At 46.6% G+C, this 11,741-nt stretch overlaps 1 protein-coding gene across 1 annotated transcript in view; it reads left to right on the top strand.

Moving 5' to 3' along the window:
• Window positions 1-4,821: 4,821 nt before the first annotated feature.
• LOC126259316 (titin homolog) overlaps window positions 4,822-11,741 on the top strand; it is a 951,541-nt gene continuing 944,621 nt past the window's right edge. The window contains exon 1 of the mRNA XM_049955994.1: window positions 4,822-4,874. The gene's annotated coding sequence lies outside the window, so the exon portion shown is untranslated. The remainder of the gene's footprint in view (window positions 4,875-11,741) is intronic.

Raw genomic sequence — 11,741 nt, 5'->3', positions numbered from 1 at the left:
ATTCATTTTTGAAATTTGTTATCAACAATCCGAGTTTGAAAGTAAGAGATATATTCACAAGTACAACAGTAGATCTGCACTACCCTTGTATAAAGTTAATTTTCACTCACAAAGGAGTGACATATGCAACTTAAAACATTTTGTAATTATATGAATTTTCGCTCGCCGCAGTTGATTCTGTGTAATGTCCCACTGCAGCCGACGGTAGTGGTCACCTTCAATTAACATATAACTTTTTGAAAATTTACGCATAGAAATAAAATCTCTAACACATAGCGAAAGTATGCTGAAATGTCGATTAAAGACGATTCTCCTTAATAGCTAATTCTATACCATATAGGAATTCTTGAATAGAAATTATTAGTAATTTTTACACGAAAAAGCAGTATAGGACCAGTAAATATTTTTTTCATCTTTTGATTCTTTCTTTCTGATGACACAGTCTGCATCATGTAATATATACACTCCTGGAAATTGAAATAAGAACACCGTGAATTCATTGTCCCAGGAAGGGGAAACTTTATTGACACATTCCTGGGGTCAGATACATCACATGATCACACTGACAAAACCACAGGCACATAGACACAGGCAACAGAGCATGCACAATGTCGGCACTAGTACAGTGTATATCCACCTTTCGCAGCAATGCAGGCTGCTATTCTCCCATGGAGACGATCGAAGAGATGCTGGATGTAGTCCTGTGGAACGGCTTGCCATGCCATTTCCACCTGGCGCCTCAGTTGGACCAGCGTTCGTGCTGGACGTGCAGACCGCGTGAGACGACGCTTCATCCAGTCCCAAACATGCTCAATGGGGGTACAGATCCGGAGATCTTGCTGGCCAGGGTAGTTGACTTACACCTTCTAGAGCACGTTGGGTGGCACGGGATACATGCGGACGTGCATTGTCCTGTTGGAACAGCAAGTTCCCTTGCCGGTCTAGGAATGGTAGAAAGATGGGTTCGATGACGGTTTGGATGTACCGTGCACTATTCAGTGTCCCCTCGACGATCACCAGTGGTGTACGGCCAGTGTAGGAGATCGCTCCCCACACCATGATGCCGGGTGTTGGCCCTGTGTGCCTCGGTCGTATGCAGTCCTGATTGTGGCGCTCACCTGCACGGCGCCAAACACGCATACGACCATCATTGGCACCAAGGCAGAAGCGACTCTCATCGCTGAAGACGACACGTCTCCATTCGTCCCTCCATTCACGCCTGTCGCGACACCACTGGAGGCGGGCTGCACGATGTTGGGGCGTGAGCGGAAGACGGCCTAACGGTGTGCGGGACCGTAGCCCAGCTTCATGGAGACGGTTGCGAATGGTCCTCGCCGATACCCCAGGAGCAACAGTGTCCCTAATTTGCTGGGAAGTGGCGGTGCGGTCCCCTACGGCACTGCGTAGGATCCTACGGTCTTGGCGTGCATCCGTGCGTCGCTGCGGTCCGGTCCCAGGTCGACGGGCACGTGCACCTTCCGCCGACCACTGGCGACAACATCGATGTACTGTGGAGACCTCACGCCCCACGTGTTGAGCAATTCGGCGGTACGTCCACCCGGCCTCCCGCATGCCCACTATACGCCCTCGCTCAAAGTCCGTCAACTGCACATACGGTTCACGTCCACGCTGTCGCGGCATGCTACCAGTGTTAAAGACTGCCATGGAGCTCCGTATGCCACGGCAAACTGGCTGACACTGACGGCGGCGGTGCACAAATGCTGCGCAGCTAGCGCCATTCGACGGCCAACACCGCGGTTCCTGGTGTGTCCGCTGTGCCGTGCGTGTGATCATTGCTTGTACAGCCCTCTCGCAGTGTCCGGAGCAAGTATGGTGGGTCTGACACACCGGTGTCAATGTGTTCTTTTTTCCATTTCCAGGAGTGTAGAAAGTAACTAACTTTATCTCACGAAAAGACCTCAATGGTAAGATTATACAGGTACTAGGTGTATGAGAAAAGTAATGAGGCTGATTATTTATCGACCCAAGTTTTAATTTTTTTCAAACAACATCACTGTCCCCCTGCGGAGTTGTTTCCAGACTGGCAGCATCGCTGAAAGGCTTCAACTGGTAAGTCGTTTAAGAAAAAAAAATGGCTCCGAGCACTATGGGACTTAACATCTATGGTCATCAGTCCCCTAGAACTTAGAACTACTTAAACCTAACCTAAGGACAGCACACAACACCCAGCCATCACGAGGCAGAGAAAATCCCTGACGGTCGTTTAAGATGTTGGTCACATTCTTTTGAATGTTCTCCTGAGTTCCGAAATGGTCCTTTTAAGACATTTTCCAATTTTGGTAACAGAAAAATGTCACAAAGACTCAAATCAAATGAATAGCGGGGGGGGGGGGGGGGGGGGGGGGGAGCTGTGCAACAACAGGAAAGCGTTTAAGGAACTGGCCGTGTGACTTGGGGCGTTGTCATGATGCAACACCCTGGTATTACTCGATTTACCCTTATCCTGAGCCTTTCAACGACATCTTTGTAAAACACTTACGGGTAGTTGATAATCTCAAAAGAGCGCACACACGTTCGATGTTTTCGTCGTTTTTGAAGTTGAATGTCACCATGAGCGAGCTTCATCTCTGACGTTCTCAGCTTTAAAAAAATGATTTGTGCCATCGAAAATTTGTGCCATGCTCTTGATAAGAAATGTTCCCCACATGCTTGTTTCAACTTTTCTAAGGTCATACTCACGGTTTCCCCGACTCAAAATTTGATGTCATAATGTTGCCTAACTTTCACTGTTCCATTTTCGTAACACGTAACAAAAACATAACTTCTCGTAGCTACATCTACATCTACATCCATACTCCGCAAGCCACTCTCGTATTGTTCATGGAAAGAAAGATCGTCGGTATGCCTCTGTGTGGCCTCTAATCTCTCTGATTTTATCCTCATGGTCTCTTCGCGAGACATACGTAGTAGGCAGCAATATAGTGCTTGACTTCTCGGTGAAGGTATGTTCTCGAAACTTCAACAAAAGCCCGTACCGAGCTACTGAGCGTGTCTCTTACAGAGTCTTCCACTGGAGTTTATCTAGTATCTCCGTAACGCTTTCGCGATTACTAAATGATCCTGTAACGAAGCGCGCTTCTCTCCGTTGGATCTTCTCTCTCTCTTCTATCAATCCTATCTGGTACGGATCCCACACTGCTGAGCAGTATTCAAGCAGTGGGCGAACAAGTGTACTGTAACCTACTTCCTTTGTTTTCGGACTGCATTTCCTTAGGATTCTCCCAATGAATCTGTCTGGCATCTGCTTTACCGACCGTTAATTTTATACGGTCATTCCATTTTAAATCATTCGTAATGCCTACTCCCAGATAATTTATGGAATTAACTGCTTCCAGTTGCTGACCTGCTATATTGTAGCTAAATGATAAAGAATCTTTCTTTCTATGTATTCGCAGCACATTATACTTGTCTACTTTGAGATTCAATTGCTATTCCCTGCACCATGCGTCAATTCGTTGCAGATGCTCCTGCATTTCAGTACAATTTTCCATTGTTACAACCTCTCGATATACTACAGCTGATGTTATCCACAAGGTCATTTATATATATTGTGAATAGCAACAGTCCTACGACACTCCCCTGCGGCGCACCTGAAATCACTCTTACTTCGGAAGACTTCTCTCCATTAAGAATAACATGCTGCGTTCTGTTATCTAGGAACACTTCAATCCAATCACACAATTGGTCTGATAGTCCATATGCTCTTACTTCGTTCATTAAACGACTGTGGGTAACTGTATCGAACGCCTTGCGGAAGTCAAGAAACACGGCATCTACCTGGGAACCCGTGTCTATGGCCCTCTGAGTCTCGTGGACGAATAGCGCGAGCTGGGTTTCACACGATCGTCTTTTTCGAAACCCATGCTGATTCCTACAGAGTAGATTTCTAGTCTCCAGAAAAAGTCATTATACTCGAACATAAAACGTGTGCCAAAATTCTACAACTGATCGACGTTAGAGATATAGGTCGATTGGTGCTCTCAAAAGACACCTGATGACTGTACAGTGCTGAAAAAATTGTTCAAATGGCTCTGAGCACTATGGGACGCAACTGCTGAGGTCATAAGTCCCCTAGAACTTAGAACTACTTAAACCTAACTAAGGACAACACACACATCCATGCCCGAGGCAGGATTCGAACCTGCGACCGTAGCGGTCGCGCGGTTCCAGACTGTAGCGCCAGAACCGCTCGGCCACCAGCGGCCGGCTACGGTGCTGAAACACTGAGTATCTGGAAGGGATGAACACATTGGTGTAAACACATAGAACAACACAACGTTGCAAATCTCTCGCACTGCTACCAGTCTCATTAGTTTTCTCACACACCTCTTATGTGCTCGTACAAAGGTTCGTTAACAATCGTTCTTCCTGTACATCGTTTGCGACTGGAAGGGGGAGATATGACAATTGTAATCAAAATTGCGTTTGGCATAGCATAAGATGGCCTGCGGCGTATAGACTTAGAAGCCGATGTAGAGGAATACTTTCGGCGACGCCAGCGCGCGAACTGTGAGCGTTGTACGGACTGTGAGGCGGCGGTGGCGGTGCACGCAGGCGCGGACCTGGCGCAGCGGTGGGAGCAGTCGGGCCTGGAGGCTCCAGACACGGCGGACGCGCGCGCGCGGCTGCTGCAGCAGCTGGAGGGGCTGCGCGCGCGCCGCGGCCGCCTGGAGGACGCGTGGCTGGCGCTGGAGGCGAGCGAGCTGGAGCGCGGCGTGTCGCGCGTCACCGCCTGGATCCTGGGGCCGGCCGAGGCGCGCCTCAACGCGCACGAGGCCAGCGGCGTGGGCGCCGCCGTCGCGCACACCGACCGCCTGCGGCGCGACCACGAGGCGCTGGAGCTGCTCTGCCGGGTGAGTGTGCGACGGGGAGCCCGGCCCTGGCTGACTCTGGCTCTGGCTGACTGGCCTTGGACGACTGGCTCTGTCTGGCTCTGGATGACTGGCTCTGGCTCTGGCTGACTGGCTCTGGCTGACTGGCTCTGGCTCCAGCTGACTGGCTCTGGCTGACTGGCTCTGGTTGACTGGCTCTGACTCTGGATGGCTGGCTCTGGCTGACTGGCTCTGGCTGACTGCCACTAGCTCTGGATGACTGGCTCTGGCTCTAGATGACTGGCTCTGGCTGACTGGCTCTGGATGACTGGCTCTGGATGACTGGCTCTGGCTCAGGCTGACACTCTGGCTGACTGCTCTGGCTCTGGCTGGTTAGAAATGTGCCGATGGACCCTCTCTGTGCACTCGAAAAGGTACCTGCTGCTGTGCAATGCATGCTGTAAACCCTTCAGTCAGTAAATTAGTCACCTCCGGAAGATGTCGCGCGAATACCACGTGGCACTGACTCCAGCCTTCATAGAGTCCTCAGTTCTGTGAGGATGAGTCTACAAGTTTCTTCATGCATGGCCTATCAAGCTGAAGTCGCTCACTGATGATTAGATCCCGTAAATCTACCAGATTGCAGGGATGTTACGAGAGTCACTCCAAAAGAAAATAAAAATATGGCATTTCAGTCTTTGATCGCTATTTTTTATTTTCAATGACCGGATTCAGGCTAGCTGCCCATCTTCAGATCATATATTGCAGTTACAGAGTAACTTGTCAGTACAGAACTATCGGTTCACTGTCATAACTCATTAAGACAATCTGTCATGACTCATTAAGACAATCATGTCTAGCTTTGATAAACTCAAGTGCACACTATTTTTTTTAAATCCGTCTTTTATTATACATGTCTGAAAGTTTTACAGTGTGTAGATACATCCTTTAGGAACAATATTTTCATTTCTCCGCATAATTTCCATCCCTCACAACTGCCTCACGCCATCTTGGAACCAGCGCCTGTATACCCACCCGCACGGTAAAATTCTGGACCAACCGTTTGGAGCCACTGTTTAACAGCGTGCACAAGGGAGTCATCATCTTCAAACCTTGTTCCACGAACTGAGTCTTTTAGTTTCCCAAAGATATGATAGTCACATGGAGCCAGGTCAGGACTGTAAGGCGTGTGTTTCAGTGTTGTCCATCCGAGTTTTGTGATCGCTTCCATGGTTTTTTGACTGACATGTGGCCGTGCATTGTCGTGCAACAGCAAAACATTCTGCTTTTCCCGATGTGGTCGAACACGACTCAGTCGAGCTTGAAGTTTCTTCAGTGTCGTCATATATGCATCAGAATTTATGGTGGTTCCACTTGGCATGATGTCCACAAGCAAGAGTCCTTCGGAATCGAAAAACACCGTAGCCATAACTTTTCCAGCAGAAGGAGTGGTTTTGAATTTTATTTTCTTGGGTGAATTTGCATGATGCCACTGCATTGATTGCCTCTTCGTCTCCGGTGGAAAATGTTGGAGCCATGTTTCATCACCTGTCACAATTCTTCCAAGAAATTCATCTCCAACATTCTCGTACTGTTCCAAAAGTTCGCTGCATACCGTTTTCCTTCTTTCTTTGTGAGCCACTGTCAACATCCTGGGAATCCACCTGGCACAAAACTTTTTTAACGCCAACACTTTCAGTATTCTGCAAACACTTCCTTCCCCTATACCAACGTAGCGCGACAATTCATTCACTGTGATGCGTCTGTCAGCAGTCACCAAGTCGTTAACTCTCTGCACATTGTCTGGAGTGTGTGCATTACGAGGCCTGCATTTGCGTGGACAATCCTCAATATTGCCGTGCCCGCTTTCATTACGTAACCTGCTTGCCCACCGACTAACTGTACTGCGATCGACAGCAGCATCTCCATACACCTTTTTCAACCTCTTGTGTATGTTTCCCACTGTCTCGTTTTCACAGCACAGGAATTCTATACCAGCACGTTGCTTCTGACGAACGTCAAGTGTAGCAGCCTTCTTGAAGACATGCTGTGACGGCGCCGCTCACGGGAACAGGTTGAACTAAGTTTGAAAACAAGCGGGAAGCATGTATCTACGCACTGTAAAACTTTCACACATGCAGAAAGAAAACTGTATTTTTACAAAAACAGTGTGCATTTCTTTTGGTTCTAGGCGCTACAGTCTGGAACCGAGCGATCGCTACAGTCGCAGGTTCGAATCCTGCCTCGGGCATGGATGTGTGTGATGTCCTTAGGTTAATTAGGTGTAATTGGTTCTAAGTTCTAGGCGACTGATGACCTCAGAAGTTAAGTCGCATAGTGCTCAGAGCCATCTGAACCATTTGAGCCATTTCTTTTGGAGTGACCCTCGAATTTTCACATTTTATCCACTATTCTGAATAAAACGAGACACTTTCTAGGCAATGAAGATATAGTGATTTAGCAAACCAGTTTGAAGGCTCTCTCTACTAGCAAACAGAACCATAATGTAATTAATTTTTTGTTACCAGACTGTTAAGTTAGTAGCAGAGCTCACATTTGCTGGTTGTAAACAAAGTTCAGGTTTTCTGATACCTTGCAATTTACTATCAAACGTCAGTTGCTATGATTTCTACCTCTTTAATTCACACTGTTGAAATCATAGTTTTTCATACACATGAACCCAATACCAGCGACAATGTTTCTAGTTATTTGTTATAACCAATGTAAGATACATTCTGCGTACATCACTTGCAATATCATTCCATCTCACCCACGTTAATTAAGCATGTCGTGCACTTTCATGTCTCCTGTGCGAGCATACACCTTGCGTCCACACTCCAGCCTCAGACTCTATACAGGTTGCACTCTGTTCCCTCACACAACGCCTTTCAGCTGCACCAGCCGTGTTGCAGTCAAAAGAGAACCAGTGACGGAGGAAAGCACACAACACACACGGCTAAGTAGAGCGGAAATATGACACGGTGCCTCAGTGTTCATCAAACCAGGAATGAGTGTGGACACAGGTCTTGTCAATTTGGAAGATGAAAGTTATCAGCATACTCGTCATGAAAATATAGAACAAAAGGTAACATTTGGTCCTGAGAACATTTAAATAAACAACCCGCGTGGGCACAGAAAGCACCTCCAAAACATCACAGACCCATCTCTGGACTCAGCCACATTTTCCACAGATTCTGGGTTAAACTCCTCATTCGGCTGTCCGTGAACTCGATGCCTTGCATTATTCGAAAATACGCAGTATCGTCACTCAGTGGACAACACGCCACATCTCCGTTCAGCTATTGACCATTCCTGTATTATTTGGACCGTTGAAGACATGCAGCCTTCCACGCCGCTGTAAGCAATGGTTTTTTACAAAATATGTGTATCCAAATGTCCATCGCACGCGTGCTCGGAAACCGGTCCAGATGGCTCTGCTTTCACTGACAGCAACAACTGGTGTGTAGAGTTTGAAAGCGACTGTCGTGGACAAGACATGGCACTCGATTCTGATCCCTGTCAATTACGATCTGTTTACGACCACTCTTCTTACCCTACTTGGCTGCGACTGGTACCCCATCCATTGTAGCAACTGGACAACCCGCATTGATACATCAACAGATCAAGCAGCTTCACCTACGGTATGGGCATAGACACAGCCAAACACAATAGCCCCTTTCCGCCATTCTATCACGTCCCCACGTCGACCCATCGTCCTGTGCCCATTCTAAACATTTGACTGGTGCATACTCAATTCATCATTGCCATTACTTACGTCAGTGGTGGAGGGTCGCTACACTGCCTGATGTCATTTCTATACTATCTACACCGCTCTGACTGAGCACTTGCTCTTTTAATGGTGTAACTAATATAATCTCTGATGAATACATCATAGAGTTGCATCTAGATTTCAAGTACCTCTCTCTCTCATGGCTTGTGCTAAATATGTTGTGTTTCCAGGTTTTCTTCAGTTAATACTTCTGTCAGGCAGAACAATAATGAATTACGAGCGTGTAAAGGTCAATGCTGGATTCACAAACGCTGTTTCTCCCATTGACATTCAGGATGAATCCCACTAGTTCCCCTAGATACTGTGAATCCTAACACAAATCGTTCCTCTTAAGTGTAAAGCACAGAAATTTCAATCGCACGTAGCAAAAAGTTTATGGATTACTTGAGACTCGCTCTGTTACTCAGCTGCTTTAAAACGTTAAGCGACTGGTTGATAGTGACAGATAATGGTGCCAGAATCACCCGCCGCCGCACTCTGTAAAGTGGCTCCCGCGATATAGATGTAGATGTATACTGGTTACGTTGTGTTAAAAGAATGACGGTCCGGTTAGAAAAGTAGCCTATACAAACGTTTATCTGCAAAGTGTCCTGTCAGATTTGGCAAGCGACTAATGAAACTATTGCACAATTTCTAATAAAAAATCAGAGAACTATTTGGTTGCCAAAAAAGGTAGTTCATTGAAAAGGTGATAAGACTGGTTTATAGATTGTAACATGCCCTTTTATTTATTATTATTGTTCCCGCTCGTTCGGGATCTAAATAGCAGCCCAAAATTAGATAATTAATTAATGTGACCGTGTACCTAATGGGCTGGCAATCGGATTGGACTGCTCAGGGGATGTTACATTCCGTATTGTCCTTCGCAAATATGGTAATACGTACTGTTTGGTGGTAAGAAGGACACAACACAGTTTCACAAACAAGATCTATATTCTCAGCAAAAGCACAAAATAAGGAGACAGCCACTGCCTTCGTCAATACACTATTAATGACGGCTAATCTCAGCACAGGTTTCTTTAGTTATTCTTAATCGTCACACGCAACATCCAATCACTGTAATCCAAGTAATGCCGACGCGGTAGACGCGGAAGTTCAATAACGGCACTTAATACCACTGAAATCACTCTGTAATTAAACTTTCTCACTTTCCCGTATAATACTAACACAAAGGGGTTAAACCACGGCGCTGGCCACTCCCTTTGCCGGAAAATTGCATTAATTCAACTGCTGGCTTCTGCACAGCTCTGCCCGCCTCGCGGGAACCTACCACACCCTGACTTCAGCACATCTCCACTCTACTCTCCGCCCAGTTCTTCCCGCCTCGCGGGAATCTACCCAAGCCGCACTCGGCACTCCGGTGAACCCCCTCTTGCTCTCGCGCCCTGCACACACACTACTCGATAGTTGCCCTACCGACCTGTGTGAGCGCAAACTTAGTAGTAAGGGCCTGCGGACCCCTTACAAGATACACTAGCTGAGTACCCGGGATTGCCCGGATATGTATTTATTCCAGTCATCTATTAGTCCATCTCCCCCTTCCGCCTCCGTCTACCCATCTCTCTTTCCATCTCCTCCTACCCCCTCTCTCGGTCCACCTCAACCACCCCGCAATCTCTCTTCATCTCATCCTGCCCTTGCCTCTCTGCATTCGCTCTTCCAACCTCTCTCTGTCCATCTCCTCCTCTCCCTTCTCTCTCTTTCTTTCTTTCTCTCCACCTCCTCCTCTTCCCTACCTGTCCATTTCCCCCTTCCCCTCTCCCTGTCGATCTCGTCCTAAGTGCTTTGTCTGTCTATGTCCTCTTTCCCACTTCCTTTCGTGCTGCCAACCTTCCTCTTCATCATTCAGAACTTTTACTATCTTCTTTCCTTCTTCTCTATCAGAGTGAATTGAATAATGAAAGATACTGTGTATTGTGGTTTTATTCCCATAGTATTTATTTCCAGGTAGTAACTAATGTGTGTTGCAAGTTTGGTTGAAATCGTTCCTCGCTTTAGGAGGCGCTTTTTACCCATGCCTTTGCCGACGTACATCCACTTCACGTACGTGTAAGATATTCGACGTGTATTTCTTATGTATCTCTGCCGGATTTCGTTCGCCCTGCAGTTTAGTTTTCACGTAGCTGAATGTTTGTGACGTCGTGTCTCCTGAAGTATGAGTGGTAGAATATTATTATTTTGCGAATACATCCAGTGGTGCATACGGCCACTGTCTGCGAAATGTCTTGCGAACAGAGTTAGTAGTAAATAAGTAGTAAATTAAAAGGTCGTGTTACATGTGGCGGTTTTACTGCACGAATAGCGAAAATATATTAAGTGATGAATGTTTTTCCTTTCATCATTCTGTCGGGGGTGTCGGCAAGAAAAAGTATCGTAAATGTTTGACACTCTGTGTAAAGTTGGTTGCATGTGACTAACATCCAAACCTCCAGATTTGGGACAGATCGGTACCAAACGTTGTGTACCGATAGAGTATCAACCAATACACCGATTTAGTTCGTGCTGTCTGCTGTTGTCCAGTAGAAGATGCGTAAACGGCAATTAAAAGTAACGCCAGAACTACGGAGTACAGGAAAAGCGCATCTGCGGGGTATGACTGCGAAGATGTCTGGGAGGGAAGTTGGTATAGCGTCAGATCGTCGTGCCGAAGGTCGCGAGTTCGAGACGTATTGATTGCGATTTTTTTTATAGGTTTAGGCGTGAAATTGTTATATGGGAGAACATTTTCCTGACATGTAAAATGGCATTTCAGAGTTTGTCACAATATTCGTTTGGCAGTCTGCTTTTGCTTCGTTAGCTGAACGTAGCAACCTATAGAGTAAATTTGTATCATGAAAAAGTCTCGTAAAGGTTTGACATTATGTGTATAGTTGGTTGCAAGTCACTAAGCGCTCTCACTCACAAATAGTGGATGAACATCGTCTGGCTGTTTGTGAGAAATGAGAGTAGTGAACAATAATACACTACTGGCCATTAAAATTTCTACACCAGAAATTTAACCGACCGGAAGAAGATGCTGTGATATGCAAATGATTAGCTTCTCAGAGCATTCACACAAGGTTGCCGCCGGTGGCGACACCTACAACGTGCTGACATGAGGAAAGTTTCCAACCGATTTC

The sequence above is a fragment of the Schistocerca nitens genome, chromosome 5 (genome assembly GCF_023898315.1).
Source record: "Schistocerca nitens isolate TAMUIC-IGC-003100 chromosome 5, iqSchNite1.1, whole genome shotgun sequence".
Lineage (NCBI taxonomy): Eukaryota > Metazoa > Arthropoda > Insecta > Orthoptera > Acrididae > Schistocerca > Schistocerca nitens.
The sequence above is the reverse complement of the archived record's forward strand: the minus strand, read 5'-3'. Positions and strand labels throughout refer to the sequence as shown.